This window comes from Lutra lutra, chromosome 7 (genome assembly GCF_902655055.1).
Source record: "Lutra lutra chromosome 7, mLutLut1.2, whole genome shotgun sequence".
Classification (NCBI taxonomy): domain Eukaryota; kingdom Metazoa; phylum Chordata; class Mammalia; order Carnivora; family Mustelidae; genus Lutra; species Lutra lutra.
The window spans coordinates 148811717-148837107 of NC_062284.1; the positions used below are offsets into that span (position 1 = coordinate 148811717).

The window sequence follows — 25391 nt, forward strand, 5'->3', positions numbered from 1 at the left end:
ACTCTTGTTCAGCATAGTATTAGAACTCCTAGCAAGAACAATTAGACAACAAAGAGAAATAAAAGGTATTCAAATTGGCAGTGAAGAAGTCAAATTCTCTCTCTCCGCAGATGACATGATTCTTTATATGGAAAACACTACAGAATCCACCCACAAACTACTAAAACTCATACAGCAATTCAGTGAGTGGATAGGATACAAAACAAATGTACAGAAATTAGTTGCCTTCTTATACACTAACAATGAAATTACAGAAAAGGAAATTGGAGAATCGATTCCATTTACTATAACTCCAAATACCATAAGATACTTGGGAATAAACCTAACCAAAGAGGTATAGGATTTGTACTGGAGGAACTACAGAACACTCATGAAAGAAATTGAAGAAAACACAAAAAAGATGGAAGACCATTCCATGCTCATGGATCAGAAGAATAAGCACTGATAAAATGTCTATACTGACCAGAGCAATCTACATTTTCAATGCCATTCTGATCAAAATTCCAGCAGCATTTTTCAAAGACCTGGAGCAAACAATCCTAAAATTTGTATGGAATCAGAAGAGACCCCGAATTGCTAAGGAAATGTTGAAAAAGAAAAACAGAACTGGGGGCATCACGTTGCCTGATTTCAAGCTTTACTATAAAGTTGTGATCACCAATTCAGCATGGTATTGGCATAAAAACAGATACATAGACCAGTGGAACAGAGTAGAGAGCCCATATATGGACCCTCAACTCTATGGGCAAATAATCTTTGACAAAGCAGGAAAAAATATACAGTGGAAAAAAGACAGTCTCTTCAATAAATGGTGCTGGGAATATTGGACAGCTATATGTAGAAGAATGAAACTTGGCTATTCTCTTTCACCACACACAAAGATAAACTCAAAATGGATGAAGGACTTCAACGTGAGACAGAAATCCATCAGAATCCTAGAGGAGAACATAGGCAGTAACCTCTTCGATATCAGCCACAGCAAGTACTTTCTAGATATGTCTCTAAAGGCAAAGGAAACAAAAGCAAAAATGAATTTTTGGGACTTCATCAAGTTCAAAATCTTCTGCACAACAAATAAAACTATCAACAATACAAAGAGGCAACCCATGGAATGGGAGATTATATTCACAAATGACAGTAAAGACAAAGGGCTGATATCCAAGATGTACGAAGAACTACTGAAATTCAACACAACCAAAGGAGATAATCATGTTAAAAAAGGGCAGAGACATGAACAGACACTTATCTAATGAGGACATAAAAATGGCTCATAGACTCATGAAAAATGTTCATCCTCATTAGGTATCAGGGAGATTCAAATCAAAAGCACATTAGGAAACCACCTTACACCAGTTAGAATGGAGAAAATGAACAAGACAGTAAACAACGTGTGTTGGAGAGGATGTAGATAAAGGGGAACCCTATTACACTGCTGGTGGGAATGCAAGTTTGTGCACACGATAAACGGTATGTAGATCCTTATGAAATTAAAAATAGAACTTCCCTATGACCCTGCAATTTCAATACTGGGTATTTACCCCAAAGATACAGATGTAGGGAAAAGAAGGACCATCTGTACCCCAATGTTTATAGCAGCAATGGCCACGGTCGCCAAACATTGGAAGGAACCAAGATACCCTTCAACGGACAAATGGATAATGAAGATGTGGTCCATATATAAATGGAGTATTATGCCTCCATCAGAAAGGATGAATTCCCAACTTATGCATCAACGTGGATGGGACTGGAAGAGATTATGCTGAGTGAAATAAGTCAAGCAGAGAGAGTCAATTATCATATGGTTTAGCTTATTTGTGGAGCATAAGGAATAACACAGAGGTCATGAGGAGATGGAGAGGAGAAGGGAGTTGGGGGAAGTTAGAGGGGATGACAAACCATGAGAGACTGTGGACTTGAGAAACAAACTGAGGGTTTTGGAAGGGAGGTTAGGTGAGCCTGGTTGTGGGTATTAAGGAGGGCATGTATTGCATGGAGCACTGGGTGTGGTGCATAAACAATGAATCTTGGAATACTGAAAAAAATTAAAATTAAAAATATTGAAAATAATTCAAAAATTATATATAAAATATATAGAGAGTAGAAAATAAAAAGAGGGCAAGTAAAGAGTGGCTGTAACTTTCATTTTGGACAAATAGGGTGTTTCAGTTGTTCCTGGGTGAATTTTGATCCGTATGTTAGTGGACACTAAATCTCAAAATCACTAGAAAATTAAAAGATGGGTATATAAGTATGTAAATCTGAATAGAGTTAAAAACTTGCTAAAATAAAGCATATACCTGTTAAAAATATAGGTTTGTAAAAATACAAGTTAAAATTAGCCTATGAAAAAATTATCTGGTATAATAGACATCTTGCCTAACACAGTCACTTTTCGTACAAATCCACATATATATTCTTACATCTCAGGTTGATTTCATGGGTGTTCAAAATAGTTTTATAGATATGCAGCTAAATTCAAGGGACCTGCTTTAAATGGTTCCCCTACACCTCCGCCATCTTGCCTCAATCTGTCTGTTCCTGATTGATATTTGGTCTGTATGTTATAAGACACTATATCTGAAAATGTTAAGCAACCTGGATGAAATGGATGCATTCCTGGAAAACTATAAACTCCCAAAATTGAACCAGGAAGAAACTGACAACCTGAATAGACCGATATCTAGTAACGAGATTGAAGCAGTGATCAAAAATCTCCAAAAAAAACAGAGCCCAGGACCTGATGGATTCCCTGGGAAATTCTACCAAACTTTCAAAGAAGAAATAACACCTATTCTCCTGAAGCTGTTTCAAAAAATTGAAGCAGAAGGAAAACTTCCAGACTCTTTCTATGAAGCCAACATTACCCTGATCCCCAAACCAGGCAAAGACCCTACCAAAAAGGAGAATTTCAGACCAATAACACTGATGAATATGGATGCTAAGATTCTCAACAAGACCTTAGCAAACAGGATCCAACAGCACATTAAAAAGATTATCCACCATGACCAGGTGGGATTCATCCCTGGGAAATCAGAACTTATTTTATATATAAATTGAATAGAGGGGGAAAATGGGGTTATGTGGGGCATAAATCTATAAAATCAAGATTTGAAATTTAGAAACTGAAGTTAGGAAATAAGACTCTCTTTGAAATGGTAACGGGGTAAGAAAAGAAAAAGCAAGGAAAAGAAAAGAAACAAAAAAGAAATGTAAAACTTCATCCTTAATATAAGCAAGTTGTGAGACAATTGGAGCTCCCTATGTAATTTTCCTCTTGTGCTGGAATTTCACGTGCCTGTGGGAAATAACCTTATTGTTCACTTGTTCTTCCAGTCTGTCTTCTGGGGGAGGGGCCTGCTGCTTGGCTTCTCAGGCATCTTTTCGCTGGTGAAGTTGCCCGACCCTTATCAGGGTCATTGGCTTAATGTGAGCCACCCCTGTGTCTGGTTATTTTTCCCTGGTGGCTTTCTGCCTCTCCTCAGAGGGTCAGAGCAAACATGGCCCTGCAGGAATCTCCAGCCCAGAGCTGCAGTGTGGTGGCCTGGACCCCCACCACCACCTCAGGCAATCCATTTCCAGTTCAATGTGTACCAAAATCCACAGACTTGCATTATTGATGTCCACTGCAACTCTCTGGGGAAAGTTCCAGGGACCCATGAGTGTCTCCGTGCTTTCTAACTTTGCAAATGTTAGTGGGTGTGGGCTCGTTAGTTCGCCCTCTTCTGCATCTCCAAGGTCATGCTGGGTGCTGACCCAGTGTCCTGTCTGGTGTCATATCATTCTGAGAGCTGTTGTCCAGGTGTGGATGTATCCACATTGTGCCCCAAGCCATGGGCTCACACATGCATCCTATTGCGTGGCTCCCGGTACAAGGCCAGGTGCCTCTCCAGTGTCCTTTTGTGGGCCACACCACCCTGAGATCTCTTGTCCTGTTTTAGTCACAAATCATTTTATATCTCCCATGGGATATTAAGCAGCCCACACCTTCTAGTCCTTTTCAGGGTGGTCAGGCACAGAGCAGTCTTCCAACTGGCCTGATTTGTGGTTTATGGTGACTGGAGCTGAGAGTCCCTTCTGAGCTTGCTGACCATAACCTGTCTCCCTGTGCCACTGCTTGGGCAGTCTATCGGTTCAGGCTTCCCCATTCCTTCTGATTTTCTGTGATCTGAGATCTCAGTGATCCACCCAGAATTCTGTCCTATTCATCCCCTGTGCTCTTTTCAGTAAGGGATGTCTCTCACTGGAGCAGATTTTGAAGGTCCTGATTTTTTTGCTCTGATGTGAATATCACTTTCCAGTGGCTGGCTAATGGAGATGCCCTCCAATCTCCATTTATCTTCTGATATTTCCCCCAAAGACTTACGTTTCTGCACTTCCTACCTCATAAAAAGTGGTCATTTTGCTGCTTGTAGAAATCCGGATAATTGTTCTTACATCTGAGGTTGAATTCATGTGTGTTCAGAATGGTTTGATAGACATCCAGCTAAATTCAAGGGACCAGCTGAAATGAGGTCCCTACTCTGCTGCCATCTTGCTCCTCTTCTCCTGAAACAAAGACTCTGAATGACAGACTAGATCACATTGATTTCTTTTCTTTTTTATGTTTTAAATTTTTATTTAAATTCAATTCAGTTAACACATAGTGCATTATTGGTTTCAGAGGTAGAATTTAGTGATTCATCAGGTGCATATAACACCTAGTGCTCATTCCATCAAGTGCCCTCCTTAATGCCCATGAGGCAGTTATCCCATCCCCCCACCCCAGCCACCTCTAGTTTGAACACAAAATTTTGAGTATTATTTCAGGATATGGCTTGGGAAATGTTCCTCCTAGAATTCTAGTTTTAAGTATTTATTTTCTCACATTATCTCCTTAAATTTCCTTTAAAATTATGTTCAGTTAGCCACCATATAGTACATCACTAGTTTTTGATGTGCTGTTCAACAATTCATTATTTGCATGTAACACCCAGTGCTCACCCACCATGTATCCTTATTGCCCATCACTGAGTTTCCCCATCCCGCCCCTCCTACCCCTCCAAAACCCTGTTTGTTCCACAGAGAAACATATTGATTTCTGATAATATTTATTTCAGGCTTTCCCTTTTCCTTTTGATAAATCTAGGCAGAGGTTTCGCAATTTTATTTTTCCCCCCAAAACCAGACCTTGTTTTTTTGTTCTGTTCTGTTTTTTTTCTTTTGTTTATATATCATTTATTACTGCTCTCATCTTTACTTTTTCCATCTTTCTCCTGTATTTAGGCTTTAGTCATCGTACCTTCTCTAGCTCCTTTAGGTGTAACTTTAGAGTGTTTCTTTCAGATTTTTCTTGCTTCTTGAGGTCTTCCTGTATGTTGTGTATTTTGGTCTTAGAACCACCTTTGCTGCAGAGAAATTAGGGCAAAGTTAAAAGGTTTCATACTCGTGTGTGTGTGTGTGTGTGTGTGTGTGTGTGTGTGTGTGTGTAATGTCCAGAACACATCACACCTGGAGGGGATTCCACTGCTTTCCCATGTTGTCACTAACATTGATGTTATAAGCATTGTTTAAGACAGTGACTCCCCAACAAAGACCCTTTCTTCTTATACTTTGGATTGTTGATTCCTCTGTGGTCTCCTGTCCAGCGTGCACTTTATGCTGCTTCTAGTGTGTTTGCACATTGAGCAGGGTGGACTTGTGATGCACAGTGAGAGCAGCTGAGATTCCTGTAAAGGTTCACTTGATGAGAACCAGTTTATTTGTGATTCATGGGTATTTAGGGATAGCAGTAAACAACATGAGTGACTCTGTGTTTTGTGCATTTTAATATAATTGTTTTCCCATTAGAACAAATTTTCAAAGTCAGAGAGTGAAGACGTAAGCACAGAATCATGTGTGCACAATGGGTCCCTGAGGGAAAGTGTTCTCTGGAGAGGAATCCCTAGACCCTGAGAGGAAACCTGCCCATAACCTTCATCTATATATGCTGCTGGGATTAAGGACAGAACTAGTAGTTAGTGTGCACCCCCTGGTGGTCCAGATCCCGTCCTACAGTGAGGTTTGTGTCTGGGCTCACACTGCAGTCCCCTCACTGTGTCTTTCACACAGTAATACACGGCTGTGTCCTCGGCTCTCAGGCTGTTCACTTGCAGATACAGAGTGTTCTTGTCGTTGTCTCTGGAGATGGTGAATCGGCCCTTCACAGAGTCTGTGTAGCTTTGCTAATTCCATCATAGCTAATATCTGTGACCCGTTGCAGGCCCTTCCCTGGAGCCTGGCGGACCCAGTACATGGCATAGCTACAGAAGGTGAATCCAGAGGTTTCACAAGAGAGTCTCAGGGACCCCGTGGGGTTCACCAGGTCTCCCCCAGACTCTACCAGTTGCACCTCACACTGGACACCTGCAGACACAAGACATCCTGGTCAGGAAACTGCCACACGTCCATGGTTTCTTTCACTCATATCCACTCACATCCTCTACGTCTCTTGTTCACCATGAATTACCTTTTAAAAAAGCAACAAGAAAAACCCAGCCAAGCACAAACTCCACTGTCAGTTGTCTGTGTCCTGTCCTGAGTACTTATTGGAACACCTGGGAATCCTGGTGCTGGGGCTCCTCTCCCAACTGCAGAGTCAGGTATGGGTTGTTTTAACCAGCAAATGGGGGGCCCTATTTGCATGTTCTCTGAATATATATTCAAGTTGGGATCTATGTGACCGTAGAGGGCAATGACCAGGAGAGACGTGACTGCCTTTGTTTTGGGGGTATTGGACTCTTTTGACTAGAATATGATTTTCATTATATAACTTTCCAGAGTGTATACTTGGACATGGGCTACTTTCCTTTTACACAATTACACAAATATTGTGAGATTGATGTCATGTTATGCCATAATGAAATGTAAACCCACCCCCAGAATTTTAGAGGGTTTTGAGGTGTCCAAGAGCACACACAGGATGAGAATGAGCCCCAGTATGTGGCCCTGTGCTCATCCCCATAGGACACACTGTCACTTGAACCACCTGGAGGACAGAGTTGGCAGGCTGGTGAGGAATGTGGAACCCTCCTGTAATGGGGACAGGATGATTTTACTTCCTCTCTATGTTGCCCTGAAATATAGAGAGCATCGGGTTTGTGCAGGTGTATTTCCTAACATTTCAATATCTATGTGTTCCTCCAAAGTCATCTCTGGGATTATTTGTAAGAATTTGGGTGAGTGTGCTTGAACGGAATGAACAGCATACAGGCGAGTGTGTGATAGAATAAACATGGGTGTCAGAATCAACATTATGCAGAGTGAACAAATCAACCCTCCATAAAATTTCCTGTGTTTTCTCTGGAATTCCTCCTTCCTCTTCCCTTCTTCACCCTGTCAACACATAACTATGAGATTTTCTCTTGTTACATAGACTAGTTTTAATTTTGAAGAATTTATATTGTATGTAATTTCATTTGTAGGACTTTTTTTTTTTTTTTTTTTGCTCTGCACAAATCCTTGAAAATTCAAGCATGTTGCTGTCTGTAGCATGAATCATTTATTTTAACGTTTGGCGGTTATCCAAGGAGTGAACATAGCGTAATTTTATTTTATTGTATTATTTATTATTTATTTATATATTTTAATTTTTAAAATTTTTATTTTATAGATTACACCTATGGCAGAGAGTTTTACCTCTGCATCTTTTTATTGAGGTGAAGAGTAAACATCACTCAAGAGCCTCACCTCATCCTCTGGAAAGGGGTTTCATGTTTTTGATTGTATGCAGGGTATTTGTATCATATAAGGTGAAACTATGACCATGTTATTTTCTCTATATTCACAATGGGTTTGATTTAAGGAGATGCATATCAATGCCCACATTTACAGAAGGTTGATGTGTGATGGTGAAGTCTCTATGTCAAAGTGATTGGGTCATGGGTGCCCAGATTAAACACTGCTTTTGTGGGTGCCTATAATGCTGTTCCAAAAGAGACTGGTATTTGCAGCCATGGTCTCTGGGCCAGTGGGCATCATCCAATCCATTAAGGTTCTGAATAGAATGAAATGCAGAGGGAGGAATTCCCTCATTCTTCTTTCCTGTATGCTTTATCTGGAACATTCTTGATCTGGAACAGGAACAGTCCTGTCCTTCTGCATTTGGAGACAATTACTGTTTCATATCTCCAGGTTCTCCAACTTGACCTACTTCAACAAAGCTAATATATTAGACCCATGCAGCCCTTTCCCTGGAGCTTGGCAGACAAAGCTCATCCTGTAGATACTGAAGGTGAACCCACAGGTTGCACAAGAAAGTTTCAGGAACCCCCAAGATTTCACCAGGTCTCCTCCAGACTCCACCAATGGCACATCACATGGACACCTGCAGACACAAGATCTGTACTGTTTCTATCACTCATACCCAGTCACATACCCAATGTCTCTTGTTCAACATAAATCAGCTTTTATTTGTTATGATCACAAATAACATGGAGGACATGGGAAGATGGAGAGGAAAAGGGAGCTGAGGAAAATTGGAAGGGTAGGTGAACCATGAGAGACTATGGACTCTGAAAAACAATCTGAGGATTTTGAAGGGGCAGGGGTGGGAGGTTGGGGGAACCAGGTGGTGGGTATTGGAGAGGGCATGGATTGCATGGAGCACTGGGTGTGGTGCAAAAACAATGAATACTGTTAGGCTGACAATAAATTAAAAAATAAAAAATAAATAAATTAGCTTTTAAAGAGTAACCAGGGAAACCCAGCCAAACACAAATTCCATGGAGAGTTGTTTGTGTACTGTCTTGATCACTGCATGGGATCACCTTGGATTCCTGGGCTTGGGGCTCCTCTCTCATTTCTAGGGTCAGGGCTGGGATGCTTTAATCAGCAGAAGGAGGGCCCTATTTGCATGTTTTCTGCCTATATAGCTAGCTTGGGATCTGTGTTTACAGAGTGGGCAGCGACCAGGTCAGATGTGATTGTTTTTGACTCAGTGGTATTGACAACATTTGCAAAATAGGATTTTTGATTAAATGATTTTCCAGAGTACACACTTGGTGTTCATGTGCTATGTAGTTTTTACATATTTACACAAATCTTGGGGCATAGATATCATGTTGCCACATACAAAGATGTGAACCTATATCCAGAATTGTAGAGGGTTTGTGAGACGTCCAAGAGCACATATGGGGTGAGAGTGAGCCTCAGGATGTATACCTGTGCTCCTCCCCATGGGACCTGCTGCCTTTCTGAACCACTTGCAGAACAGAACGGCAGGCTCATGAGGAATGTGAAACCCATCCTGTATGGGGACAGGGTGGTTTTGCTTACTCTAGAGTTTCACTGAAATACAAAGAGAATCAGTGTTCTGAAGTGTGTTTTCAAGTCTCTGACATTCATCTCTGCGATTAACTGTGATAGCTTTGTTGTGTATATTTGACACATGATGGAGTTCACACATGTGGAGTGTGTGATATGGGAAACACTGGTCTGTGAGTCAACATTCTCAAGAGTGCAAAGATCATGCCCCCTTAGATTTTCCTGTATTTTCCCTAGAATTCCTTCATCTTCTCTTCCTTTCTTCACCCTGTACCCACATAACTATTGATTTTTCTCATGTTACTTACACTAGGTTCAATTCTCAAGAAAGTAAAAATGTTAGTTTTACAGTATGTCCTTTTACTTTTAGGGCTTATTTTTCTCGGTATCAATCCTTGGGAATATATCCATGTGCTTGTGTGTAGCAAAAATTATCAATTTTATTTATTGGCAGCATTTCAGACAAGGAACACAGGAGAATTTTATTTTTTAAGTAGTTTTTTAGGATTGAGGTCATTTCCAGTTTCATGTATTTCAATAAAGTTGCTTCCTAGCCTAGACTTGAAGGTGTAGTGTTTAGAGAATGTGTTATTTATACACTTTCCACAGCAACAACTAACCTGAAGTAGATGTGGAGGCAAACATTTGCATCAATGTGGGAATTTATCTGACTTGGCAGGGCTTTCTTATTATGTAGTTGATCTATTTTTAAAATTTAATTTAATTTTTACAAAACTTGGGTATTCATCCTTTCTTTTTTTTTCTTTTTTCTTTTTTTTTTTTTTTACAGCTTTATAAACATATATTTTTATCCCCAGAGGTACAGGTCTGCGAATCGCCAGGTTTACACACTTCACAGCATACTACTACTACTACTACTACTACACTACTCACCATAGTACATACCCTCCCCAATATCCATAACCCCACCCCCCTCTCCCAACCCCCTCCCCCCATCAACCCTCAGTTTGTTTTGTGAGATTAAGAGTCACTTATGGTTTGTCTCCCTCCCAATCCCATCTTGTTTCATTTACTCTTCTCCTACCCCTTCAACCCCCCATGTTGCATCTCCTCTCCCTCATATCAGGGAGATCATATGATAGTTGTCTTTCTCTGATTGACTTATTTCGCTAAGCATGATACCCTCTAATTCCATCCACGTCGTCGCAAATGGCAAGATTTCACTTCTTTTGATGGCTGCATAGTATTCCATTGTGTATATATACCACATCTTCTTTATCCATTCGTCTGTAGATGGACATCTAGGTTCTTTCCATAGTTTGGCTATTGTAGACATTGCTGCTATAAACATCCGGGTGCACGTGCCCCTTCGGATCACTACGGGATTATGCTGAGTGAAATAAGTCAAGCAGAGAGAGTCAATTATCATATGGTTTCACTTATTTGTGGAGCATAACAAATAGCATGGAGGACAAGGGGAGATGGAGAGGAGAAGGGAATTGAGGGAAATTGGAAGGGGAGGTGAACCATGAGAGATTATGGACTCTGAAAAACGATCTGAGAATTTTGAAGGGGTGGGGGGTGGGAGGTTGGGGGCACCAGGTGGTGGGTATTGTAGAGGGCACGGATTGCATGGAGCACTGGGTGTGGTGCAAAAATAATGAATACTGTTATGCTGAAAAATAAAAAATTAAAAAGAAATTAATTTAATTTTTTTCAGTGTTCCACAATTCATTGTTTATGCACCACACCCAGTGCTACATGACATATGTGCCCTCCTTAATACCCACCAACAGACTCACCTAACCTCCCACCCCATCCCTTCCAAAACCCTCAGTTTGTTTCTCAGAGTCCACAGTTTTCATGGTTCATGTCCCCCTTCAATTTTCCCTAATTCACTTTTTCTTTCCATCCCCTAATGACCTCCATGTTTTTCCTTATGTTCCAAAAATAAGTTAAACTATATGATAATTGACTCTCTCTGCTTGACTTGTTTCACTCAATATAATCTCCTTTAGTCCTGTCCATGTTGCTACAAAAGTTGGGTATTCATTCTTTCTGATGGAGGCATAATACTCCATAGTATATATGGACCATATCTTCCTTATCCAATTATCTTTTGAAGGGCATCTTGGTACTTTCCATAGTTTGGCAACTGTGGCCATTGCTGCTATAAACATTGGGGTTATGTAGCTGTTTTTAGAAGCTCATTTTCACAGATGGGAATTAGAATTTATTTATTTATTAATTCATTCATTCATTTCCTTCAGAGTGCCATGTTTAAGGATTTGTGTTAGAGTTAGAGTTAGAGTGTTAGAGTTAGAGTTGGATTTTAGGATTAGGGGTTAGGGACTAAGGTTTAGGGCTCAGGGGAAGTGTCTGATATTTTGAAGTTCAGAACATCCCCGGAAAATAAATCTCAATCTTTTGTAATAGGAAAATGGTCCTGGAAGCCATCTACTGAACTGAGTAAGATGGGGACTTGGTGTTCTACATACTTGTTTTTAAAAATGTTGATTCTAGAGGGGTATAAGATGGAGGAGGAGTAGGGGACTTTATTTATGTTGGTCCCCGGAATTGAGCTGGATACACACCAGAGCACACTGAACACCCACAAAACCAATCTGAGATGTAAGAAGATATATCAGGATCTATACCTACAGAATATCTCTGGTGGTTGATTTGAGATATGAAGTGCAGAGCCATGATTCTGTGGACAGATAATGGAAGACAAATAGAAGTGGGAGGGGGCCTCTGAGCTCCTAAAAACCTGGAGTGCAAAATTTTCTTGTGCTGCTGGTCACACACAGACTTACAGAGCAGTAGCAGCGGAAAATGGACTTTACGGTAGGCGCCTCTCTGAAACATGGAGCTGCAGTGTCTTGCATGCAAACTTGTGGTGGCTGGTTGTTTTAGAAACACAAAGGGCAGAGATGTGCCTGGACCTTGTAGCAAGGGCTGGGAATGCTGCTATGGGGTGCACAACCCAAGACGCTGTGGTTTTTAGCAGCACAGACAAAAATGGAGTCAGTGTGGCCTGGAGGTCTTTCTAGAGAACAGATTGTGATCTCCCAGTTCTGATACAGAAGGCTGAATACAGTTATTTCTGCTCTGACTCACCGAAGAGACACAGAAAATTCTGAGAGAACAAAAGCCCCCCAAAACCTGCTTTCATGGAGCCCATCCACCCACAAGGGGCAGGGAAACTCTGCCCAATAAGGGTTGCCTGAGTAATGCTGCAGCAGACCCCTTCTCCAGAAGACAGTGTGAAAGAACAAGAGGCCTGCAACCCTAAGGTCCCTATAAAACAGGTGCATTTTCCTTGGGTTGTGGTCAATAATTTGGACTCTGTACATTCTGTCAACCACTTCTCAACAGAATGACTAAGAAGAGGATCTCTCAATACAGGAAAAATTTGGAGACTGTGACCTCTGCCACAGAACTAATGGATATGGATATAAGCAAGATGTTGGAAATACACTTCGGTGTAACAGTTATACAGACAATGGCTAGGTTGGAGAGAACCATTAATGGCAACATAGATTCTTTCAGGGCAGAAGTGAGAGATGATCTAGCAGGACTTAAAAATGCTGTCAGTAAGATCCATTCTAATCTAGATACCCTAGCAGCCAGGGTAAATGAGGGAGAAGAATGGACTAGTGATGTAGAAGAAGAACTGATAGAAAATAAGGACCAGGAGGAGGCCTGGAACACACAGCTTAGAATCCATGAAAACAGAGTTCAAGAAATAAATGACCCCATGAAACATACCTATGTAAGAGTTATTGGGTTCTCTTAGGGAGTGGAGAGAGAGAGGGGACTAGAATATATATCTGAGCTAATCCTAGCTGAGAACATCCCTCATCTGGGGAATGAAATAAGCCCTCATGTCCTAGAGGCAGAGAGGACCCCTTTCAAGATCAAGGAAAATAAACCAGTGAGACTGCACATAGTAGCAATATATGCAAATCTTAAAATCAAGGAAACCATCTTAAGGGCAGTTATGGGGAAGAGATTCCTTATGTATAGAGGGAGGAGAAGCAGAATAATGTCAGACCTCTCCACAGAGTCCTGGCAAACCAGAAAGGGCTGCTAGGAGATATTCAGGGTATAAATGTGAAGAATGTGCAGCCAAGAATACTTTATCTGGGAAGGTTCTCACTTAGAATGGATGGAGAGTCAAGGAACTTCCAAGACTGACAGAGACTGAAAGAATATGTAACCACTAAGCCAGAACTAGAGGAAATATTAAGGGGGGGGTCCTTAATATGAGAAAGATGCCAAGAGTGTTATAGAACAGAAATTTACAGAGACGATCTATGGATACATGGTCTTCACAAGCAACATGATGAAAATAAAATCATATCTTTCAATAATCACTCTCAACATGAACGTCCTAAATGCTCCCATAAAATTTCACAGGGTTGCAGATTGGATATGAAGACAGGACACATCCACATGGTGACTACAAGAGACTCATTCTGAACTTAGACATAAATCCAGACTGAAAGTGAAGTTATGGAGAGTCATCTTTCATGACAATGACTTCCAAGAAAGCTGGGGTAGCCATTCTCATATAAGACAAATTAGATTTTAAGCTAGACTATAATAACAGATGCAGAGGGACACTACATCATGCTAAAAGTGTCTATGCACCAAGAAGATTTAACAATTGTAAACATCTATACCCCAAAAATGGGATCAGTCAGCAGCATAAGCCAATTGTTAACAAAAAAAAGACATATTATTTAAAAAAGACATATTATTAAGACACATAACCCTGAATAGATCAATAACCAGTAATAACATTGAAGGAATGATCACAAATCTCCCAAAAACAGGAGTCCAGGACATGCTGTATTATGTGGGGAATTCTACCAAATATTCAAAGAAGAAATAATACCTATTCTCTTGAAGATTTTTCAAAAAATAGAAACAGATGGTAAACTTCCAGACTCATTCTATGAGGTCAGCATTACCTTGAGACCCAAACCAGGCAAAGACCCCATCAAAGAGGTGAATTTCAGACCAAAATCCCTGATGAATATAGATGCCAAGATTCTCAACAAGATCCTAGCTAATAACATACCATCGTACATTAAAAGGATCATCCATTATGACCAGGTCGGATTTTCCCTGAGCTGCAAGGTCCACTCAACATTTCCAAATCAGTCAATGTGATAGAACAAATTAATAATGACAAGAGATGAACAACATGTTCCTCTCAATTGACACACAAATAGCATTCAGTAAAATACAGCATCCTTTCCGGATTAAAATTCTTCAGAGTGTAGGGATAGAGGGAACATTCCTCAATTTCATAAATTCCATCTATGAGAAACTCACAGCGAATATCATCCTCAATGGGGAAAAGCTGAGAACTTTCCCCTTAAGATCAGAAACATGAAAAGGTTGCCCCTTCTCGCCACTATTGTTCAACATAGCACTAGAAGTCTAGCAAAAGCAATGAGACAACAAAAAGAAATAAATATATGTTCAAGGAGTTAAGCTTTCTTTTTTTGCAAATAACATGATACTTTATGTGGAAAGCCCAAAAGACTCCACCCCCAAACTACCCGAACTCATACAGCAATTCGGTAATGTGGCAAGATACAAACCCAATACACAGAAATCACTTGTTTTTATATACACTAACAATGAATCTGTGGAAAAAGAAATTAGAGAATAGATTCCATTTACAATAGCTCCAAAAATCGTAAGATACCTTGAAATAAACCTAATAAAAGAGGTAAGGGATCTGTACTCAAGGAACAACAGAACACTTCTGAAAGAAATTGAAGAAAACGGAAAAACATGGAAAAACATTTCATGCTCATGATTCAGAAGAATAAATATCGCTAATATATCTATGCTGTCAAGAGCAACCTTTACTTTTATAAAAAATATTTTATTTATTTATTGGAAAGACAGAGATCACAAGTAGGCAGAGAGGCAGGTAGAGAGAGAGGGGGAGGCAGGCTCTCTGCAGAGCAGAAAGCCTGATGTGGGGCATGATCCCAAGACCCTGGGATCATGACCTGAGCCGAAGGCAGGCTTTAACCCACTGAGCCACCCAGGCGCCCTGAGCAACCTATGCTTTCAATACCATCTTGATCTAAATACCATAAGCATTTTTCAAAGTGCCAGAAATAACAATTCTAAAATTTACATGGAACCAAAAAATATCCTGAATCAAAAAGGAAATGTTGAAAAAGGAAAACAAAGCTGGGGGCATCACATGTCCTGATTTCAATCTTTACTACAAAGCTTGAAATACTCTTACTTACACTCTTACTACCAAGACAGCATGGTAGTGGCAGCAAAACAGACACATAGACCAATGGAACACGAGTAGAAAGCCCATATATGGACCCTCAACCCCATGGTCAAGTAGTTGACAAAGCAAGGAAAAATAACCAATGGGAAAAAGACAGCCTCTTCAATAAATGGTGCTGGGAAAATTGGACAGCTATGTATAGAAGAATGAAACTCGACAATTGTCTTACAGCATACACAAGTATGAACTCAAGATGGATGAAAGACCTCGATGTGAGACAAGAATCCATCAACGTCCTAGAAGAGAACATAGTAACCTTTCTGACATTGACCATAGCAAGATACATCTCCAAAGGAAAAAGAAACAAAACCGAAAATGAACTTCAGGAACTTCGTCAAGATCAAAGCTTCAGAACAGCAAAGGAAACAGTCAACAAAACAAAGAGGCAGCCCACAAAATGGGAAAAGATATTTTCAGATGACACTACAGACAAAGGGCTAATATCCAACATCTATAAAGAGCTCCTCAAACTCAACACTCAAAACAAAACAAAACAATAAAAAACAGAAAATCACATCAAAAAATGGTTAGAAGACATGAACAGACAGTTCTCCAAAGGAGACATATGAATAGCCAATAGGTACATGAAAAAGTGTTCATCATCATTAGCTATTGGGGAAATTCATATCAAAACTACATTGAGATACCACCTTACACCAGTTAGAATGGCAAAAGGTGACAATGCATAAACAACGAATCTTGGGACACTGAAAAAATAAAATTTAAAATACAATGAGAAGGCAAGAAACAGCAAATGTTGGAGAGGATGTGGAAAGAGGAGAACCCTTTTACACTGTTGGTGGGAATTCAAGTTGATACAGCCACACTGGAAAACTGTGGAGGTTCCTAAAAAAGTTGAAAATAGAACTATCTTGTGACCCAGCAATTGCACTACTGGGTATTTACCCCCAAAATACAGATGTAGTGAAAAGAAAGGTCATTTGTACACCAATGTTCATAGCAGCAATGTCCATAATAGCCAAACTGTGGAAGATGCCCTTCAACAGAGTAATGGATAAAGAAGATGCAGTTTATATATACAACAGAACATTACTTAGTCATCAAAAAGGATGGATACCCAAGTTTTGTATCAACATGGATATGACTGGAGGAAATTATGCTAAATAAGTTAAGCAGAAAAATCCAATTATCATAAAGTTTTACTTATTCATGGAAGGTAAGGAATCACATGGAGGATATTGGGAGAAGGCAGGGAAAAACAAAGGGGTGGAAATCAGAGGGGGAGATGAACCATGAGAGATTATGGACAGTGAGAAATAAAGTGAGGGTTTTAGAGATCAGGGTGGTGGGGGGATGGGTTACTCCAGGACGGGTATTAAGGATGGCAGGTATTGCGTGGAGCACTGGCTGTTATAAGTGAACAATGAATCTTTGAACATTACATCAAAAACTAACGATGTGTAGAAGCTTTTGATCTTGATGAAGTCCCAAAAGTTCACTTTCCCTTTTGTTTCCTTTGCCTTTGGAGACATATCTTGAAAGAAGTTGCTGGGGCCGATGTTGAAGAGGTTACTGCCTATGCTTTCCTCTAGGAGTCTGATGGATTCTTGTCTCATGTTGAGTTCTTTTATCCATTTTGAGTTTATCTTTGTGTAGGCACATCAAAGGAAACAGTCAAGAAAACAAAGAGGCAACCCACGGAATGGGAGACGATATTTGCAAATGACAGTACAGAGAAAGGGCTGATATCCAAGATCTAGAAAGAACTCCCCAAACTCAACACAAACAAAATGGATAATCATGTCAAAACATGGGCAGAAGACATGAAAAGAAATTTCTCCAAAGAAGACATACAAATGGCTATCAGACACATGAAAAAGTGTTCATCATCACCAGCCATCAGGGAGATTCAAATCAAAGCCTCATTGAGAAACCACCTTCCACCAGTTAGAATGCCCAAAATTAGCAAGACAGGAAACAATGTGTGTCGGAGAGAATGTGGAGAAAGGGGAACATTCTTACACTGTTGATGGGAATGCAAGTTGGTGCAGCCACTTTGGAAAAGAGTGTGGAGATTCCTTAAGAAATTAAAACTAGTGGGAGAGGAGCCAAGATGGCGGAGAAGTAGCAGGCTGAGACTACTTCGGGTAGTGGGAGATCAGCTAAATAGCTTATCTAAAGATTGCAAACACCTACAAATCCAATGGGAGATTGAAGAGAAGAAGAACAGCAATTCTAGAAACAGAAAATCAACCACTATCTGAAAGGTAGGACTGGGAGAAAAGTGAATCCAAAGCAACGGGAAGATAGACCGCGGGGGGAGGGGCCGGCTCCCGGCGAGCGGCGGAGCAACGGAGCAAAATCAGGACTTTTAAAAGTCTGTTCCGCTGAGGGACATCGCTCCAGAGGCTTAACTGGGGTGAAGCCCAGGCGGGGTCAGCGCGGCCTCAGGTCCCGCAGGGTCGCAGAAGGATCGGGGGTGTCTGAGTGTCACAGAGCTTCCCGGTATTGGAGCGGGGAAGCCGGCTACAGAGACAGAGCCGAGGAGTGACACTCAGCTCAGGGTTGCCTTGAACCGGTCGCAGGCTCGGTCAGCTCGGAGTGCGGCCAGAGGCCAGGGTGACAGGAGTCATTGGGCGCTGTTCTCTGAGGGCGCACTGAGGAGTGGGGCCCCGGGCTCTCGGCTCCTCCGGGCCAGAGACTGGGAGGCCCCCAATCAAAAGACACAGGGTATCAGAATGGATAAAAAAACAAAACCCATCTATATGTTGCCTACAAGAAACTCATCTTAAACCCGAGGACACCTCCAGGTTTAAAGTGAGGGGGTGGAAAAGAATTTACCATGCTAATGGACATCAGAAGAAAGCAGGAGTGGCAATCCTTATATCAGATCAATTAGATTTTAAGCCAAAGACTATAATAAGAGATGAGGAAGGACACAATATCATACTCAAAGGAACTGTCCAACAAGAAGATCTAACAATTTTAAATATCTATGCCCCTAACATGGGAGCAGCCAACTATATAAACCAATTAATAACAAAATCAAAGAAACACATCGACAAGAATACAATAATAGTAGGGGATTTTAACACTCCCCTCACTGAAATGGACAGATCATCCAAGCAAAAGATCAACAAGGAAATCAAGGCCTTAAATGACACACTGGACCAGATGGACATCACAGATATATTCAGAACATTTCATCCCAAAGCAACAGAATACACATTCTTCTCTAGAGCACATGGAACATTCTCCAGAATAGATCACATTCTTGGTCCTAAATCAAGTCTCAACTGGTATCAAAAAATTGGGATCATTCCCTGCATATTTTCAGACCACAATGCTCTAAAGCTAGAACTCAATAACAAGAGGAAATTTGGAAAGAACCCAAATACATGGAGACTAAACAGCATCCTTCTAAAGAATGAATGGGTCAACCAGGAAATTAAAGAAGAATTGAAAAAATTTATGGAAACAAATGATAATGAAAACACAACGGATCAGAATCTGTGGGACACAACAAAGGCAGTCCTGAGAGGAAAATATATAGCGGTACAAGCCTTTCTCAAGAAACAAGAAAGGTCTCAGGTACACAACCTATCCCTACACCTAAAGGAGCTGGAGAAAGAACAAGAAAGAAACCCTAAACACAGCAGGAGAAGAGAAATCATAAAGATTAGAGCAGAAATCAATGAAATAGAAACCAATAAAACAATAGAACAAATCAATGAAACTAGGAGCTGGTTCTTTGAAAGAATTAATAAGATTGATAAACCCCTGGCCAGACTTATCAAAAAGAAAAGAGAAAGGACCCAAATAAATAAAATAATGAATGAAAGAGGAGAGATCACAACGAACACCAAAGAAATACAGACAATTATAAGAACATACTATGAGCAACACTACGCCAACAAATTCGACAATCTGGAAGAAATGGATGCATTCCTAGAGACATATAAACTACCACAACTGAACCAGGAAGAAATAGAAAGCCTGAACAGACCCATAACCACTAAAGAGATTGAAACAGTCATCAAAAATCTCCAAACAAACAAAAGCCCAGGGCCAGACGGCTTCCCGGGGGAATTCTACCAAACATTTAGAGAAGAACTAATTCCTATTCTCCTGAAACTGTTCCAAAAAATAGAAATAGAAGGAAAACTTCCAAACTCATTTTATGAGGCCAGCATCACCTTGATCCCAAAACCACACAAGGATCCCAACAAAAAAGAGAACTACAGACCAATATCCTTGATGAACACAGATGCAAAAATTCTCGCCAAAATACTAGCCAATAGGATTCAACAGTACATTAAAAGGATCATTCACCACGACCAAGTGGGATTTATTCCAGGGCTGCAAGGTTGGTTCAACATCCGCAAATCAATCAATGTGATACAACACATTAATAAAAGAAAGAACAAGAACCATATGATACTCTCCATAGATGCTGAGAAAGCATTTGACAAAGTACAGCATCCCTTCCTGATCAAAACTCTTCAAAGTGTAGGGATAGACGGCACATACCTCAATATTATCAAAGCCATCTATGAAAAACCCACCACAAATATCATTCTCAATGGAGAGAAACTGAAAGCTTTTCCGCTAAGGTCAAGAACACGGCAGGGATGTGCCTTATGACCACTGCTATTGAACACAGTACGAGAAGTCCTAGCCTCAGCAATCAGACAACAAAAGGAAATTAAAGGCATCCAAATCGGCAAAGAAGAAGTCAAACTATCACTCTTCACAGATGATATGATACTATATGTGGAAAACCCAAAAGTCTCCACTCCAAAACTGCTTGAACTTGTACAGGAATTCAGTAAAGTATCAGGATATAAAATCAATGCACAGAAATCAGTTGCATTTCTCTACACCAACAAGACAGAAGAAAGAGAAATTAAGGAGTCCATCCCATTTACAATTGCACCCAAACTATAAGATACCTAGGAATAAACCTAACCAAAGAGGCTAAGAATCTATACTCAGAAAACTATAAAATACTCATGAAAGAAATTGAGGAAAACACAAAGAAATGGAAAAATGTTCCATGATCCTGGATTGGAAAGACAAATATTGAGAAAATGTCCATGCTAATTAAAGCAATCTACACATTTAGTGCAATTCCTATCAAAGTACCATCCATTTTTTTCAAAGAAATGGAACAAATAATCCTAAAATTTATATGGAACCAGAAAAGACCTCGAATAGCCAAAGCAATATTGAAAAAGAAAGCCAAAGTTGGTGGCATCACAATTCCAGACTTCAAGCTCTATTACAAAGCTGTCATCATCAAGACAGCATGGTACTGGCACAAAAACAGACACCTAGATCAATGGAACAGAATAGAGAGCCCAGAAATAGACCCTCAACTCTATGGGCAACTCATTTTTGGCAAAGCAGGAAAGAATCTCCAATGGAAAAAAGACAGCCTCTTCAATAAATGGTGTTGAAAAAAATTGGACAGTCTCATTAAGAAAAATGAAATTGGATCATTTCCTTACACCACACACGAAAATAGACTCAAAATGGATGAAGGATCTCAATGTGAGAAAGGAATCCATCAAAATCCTCGAGGAGAACACAGGCAGCAACCTCTTCGACCTCAGCCGCAGCAACATCTTCCTAGGAACATCACCAAAGGCAAGGGAAGCAAGGGCAAAAATGAACTTTTGCGATTTTATCAAGATCAAAAGCTTTTGCACAGCAAAGGAAACAGTGAACAAAACCAAAAGACAACTGACAGAATGGGAGAAGATATTTGCAAATGACATATCAGATAAAGGGCTAGTGTCCAAAATCTATAAAGAACTTAGCAAACTCAACACCCAAAGAACAAATAATCCAATCAAGAAATGGGCAGAGGACATGAACAGACATTTCTGCAAAGAAGACATCCAGATGGCCAACAGACACATGAAAAAGTGCTCCACATCACTCGGCATCAGGGAAATACAAATCAAATCCACAATGAGATATCACCTCACACCAGTCAGAATGGCTAAAATTAACAATTCAGGAAATGACAGATGCTGGCGAGGATGCGGAGAAAGGGGAACCCTCCTACACTGTTGGTGGGAATGCAAGCTGGTGCAATCACTCTGGAAAACAGCATGGAGGTTCCTAAAAATGTTGAAAATAGAACTACCCTATGACCCAGCAATTGCACTGCTGGGTATTTACCCTAAAGATACAAACGTAGTGATCCGATGGGGCACGTGCACCCGAATGTTTATAGTAGCAATGTCTACAATAGCCAAACTATGGAAAGAACCTAGATGTCCATCCACAGACGAATGGATAAAGAAGATGTGGTATATATACACAATGGAATACTATGCAGCCATCAAAAAAATGAAATCTTGCCATTTGCGATGACGTGGATGGAACTAGAGGGTATCATGCTTAGCGAAATAAGTCAATTGGAGAAAGACAACTATCATATGACCTCCCTGATATGAGGGAGAGGAGATGCAACATGGGGGGTTGAGGGGGTAGGAGAAGAGTAAATGAAACAAGATGGGATTTGGAGGGAGACAAACCATAAGTGACTCTTAATCTCACAAAACAAACTGAGGGTTGATGGGGGGAGGGGGTTGGGAGAGGGGGGTGGGGTTATGGATATTGGGGAGGGTATGTGCTATGGTGAGTGCTGTGAAGTGTGTAAACCTGGCGATTCGCAGACCTGTACCCCTGGGGATAAAAATATATGTTTATAAAGCTTTAAAAAAAAAAAGAAAGGATGAATACCCAAGTTTTGTAGCAACATGGACGGGACTGGAAGAGATTATGCTGAGTGAAATAAGTCAAGCAGAGAGAGTCAATTATCATATGTTTTCACTTATTTGTGGAGCATAACAAATAGCATGGAGGACAAGGGGAGATGGAGAGGAGAAGGGAGTTGAGGGAAATTGGAAGGGGAGGTGAACCATGAGAGACTATGGACTCTGAAAAACGATCTGAGAATTTTGAAGGGGTGGGGGGTGGGAGGTTTGGGGCACCAGGTGGTGGGTATTGTAGAGGGCACGGATTGCATGGAGCACTGGGCGTGTTGCAAAAATAATGAATACTGTTATGCTGAAAAAATAAAAATTAAAAAAAAAAGAAATTAAAACTAGAGATTCCCTATGATCCTGAAGTTACACTACTGGGTATTTACTCCAAAGATACAGATGTAGTGAAAAAAAGGGCCTCCTGTACTCCAATGCTCATAGCAGCAATGGCCACGGTCGCCAAACTATGGAAAGAACCAAGATGCCCTTCAATGGATAAATGGATAAAGAAGATGTGGTCCATATATACTATGAAGTATTATGCCTCCATCAGAAAAGATGAATACCCAACTTTTGCATCAACATGGACGGGACTGGAGGAGATTATGCTGAGTGAAATAAGTCATGCAGAGAGAGTCAATTATCATATGGTTTCACTTACTTGTGGAATATATGGAATAACACAGAGGACATGGGAGATGGAGAGGAGAAGGGAGTTGGGGGAAATTAGAGGGGGAGAGGAACCATGAGAGACTGCGGACTCTGAGAAACAATCTGAGGGTTTTGGAGGGGAGGAGGTGGGGAGGTTGGGAGAGCCTGGTGGTGGATATCGTGGAGGGCATGTATTGCATGGAGCACTGGGTGTGGTGCATAAGCAATGAATTCTGGAACACTGAAAAGAAATTTAAAAAAATTAAATAAAAATTTAAAAAATTTAACCTAAAAAAAAAAAGAAAAGAAAACTAATGATGTGCTGGATCTTGACTGAAAAAATATAACAATAAAAAATAAAAAGTAAGTGCATGGCCCTCAGTCATAAAGTGTCTATAACTTTGTTGTCCCTGTTACCTCCTCATCCCAGCACAGCTGCACCTTTCACAGGGTTTCTGGCACAGGCACGATGTGGGTTCTCACAACATGTCCCTTGCATAGTAATACACAGCCGTGTCCTCAGAGTTCAGGCTGCTGATCTGTAGATAGGCGGTGCTGAGAGAGGTGTCCATGGAGAAACAAGTTGATGGAGACACCTTGGGCAAACATTGGATTCCCAATGTTTGTGTTTACCCATCCCATGGACTGCAGGCTCTTTCCTCATGCTTGTCACACCCATCTCATTGCATAGCTGGTGTAGGTGTACCCAGATGCCTTGCAGGAGACCTTCATGGATTCCCCAGGCTTCTTTACCTCAGCCTCAGATTGCAGCAGCTTTACCTGGGAGTGGACACTTGTGGATAGAGAACAGGAGGGGTTGAAGTCATGCTGACTGGCCCTGTTCCCCTCCTCTTCCAAAGGACTGAGGGAATCCCTTACCTGTAGCCAACACCACTAGGAGGAGGATTCTCCAGCTCCAGTCCATTGTGAGGTGTTGTGCTCTCACGGTTTCTGCAAAGGATTGTGTGCACCTGTTGGGTGATGTTCTCAGGGCCCAAACACATGTATATTTAAGTGAGTACACCTTGGCTCATTTGCATATTCACAAAGCAGAATATTTCATATCAGGAAATGCTGATTCAGAGAGAAGACACATCAGAGGGGAAACACATTCCTGGGATGCTGAGGTCCCACATCTGAACCTCTGTCTGAGGATATACACCCTTGCCTCATCCCCGACTCTGTATTACCAGAGGTTCTTCCACTAGAGAATGAGTCCGAGTACAGAGCTGTGGAGGCCACTGGATAAGGCACTTTCCTTAGGAGCAGAAGTGGGTGCTGATCTGGGACCAGGGGACCAGGGATGGCAAACCTGGTGTGTCAGCCCCTGTGGACCTGTGTCTGTGATGCCCTGAGCACCTCCCTTCTCAGGTGGAGAAGTGGGGTCTGGGTAGAGAAACACCTGAACCTGAAACAGGTCACCTGGATGATGTTTCTGATAGACTCAAATGCACATATTATAATGAAATGCTGGTGAGTCTAACATAACTATGTGTATAAAAATTACATATTTGTACAGAGTCTCTTCTAATCAGGTAATGTGTTCAAATGTAAACATCCAGAAGTCATCCCCCTATTTAAGATAAAAAAGTCATGATCATCAAACTAAAAATGCTTTAATTAATAAAAGATGTCTCATTTAATGGTAAATGATTACACCATTTCCTTGAAAGCCATGAACAAGGCAGACAGGGTTCCATGATACCCTATATCAACATTTTCATGGATAAAGGAGATGTGGTATATATATACACAATGGAATTTACTTAGCCGTAAAAAGTATTTGCAAAAATGTGGATAGAACGACAAGGTATTATACTAGAGTGAAATAAGTCAACCAGGGAGAGACAATTATCATATAATTTCACTCATATGCCAAATAAGAAACAAAACAAGATCATAGGGGTAGGGAGGGAAAAATAAAATAAGATGAAATCAGAGAGTGAGACAAAACATGAGAGACTCTTAACTCTAGTAAACAAACAGAGTTGCTAGAGGGGAGGGACTGGGGTCTGTGGTAAGTGGGTGATGGACATTAAGCACGATATGTGATGTAATGAGCCCTGGGTGTTATATGTAACTGATGAATAACTGAACTTAACCTCCAAAACTAATGATACACTCTATGTTAATTAAGTGAATTTAAATAAAATTTTAAAAATATGTTCCTGCAGCCCAATGTTCATAGCAGCAATGTCCACAATAGCCAAACTGCATAAGGAGCTAAGATATCCCTTAATAGATGAATGGATATAGAAGACGTGGTTCATATATACAATGGAATAGTAGCCACCAGAAAGGAGAACACCTGCCATTTACATTGACATGGATGGAACTGGAGGGTATTCTGCTAAGTGAAATAAGTCAATCAGAGAAAAACATTTATCATATGGTTTCACTCCTATGTAAAATATTAGAAATGG

General features: G+C 40.6%; 1 pseudogene; it reads right to left on the reverse strand.

Annotated features, from left to right (window-relative positions):
• Nucleotides 1-2482: 2482 nt before the first annotated feature.
• Nucleotides 2483-23893, reverse strand: LOC125104559 (uncharacterized; annotated as a pseudogene).
• Between the last annotated feature and the right edge of the window lie 1498 nt (nucleotides 23894-25391).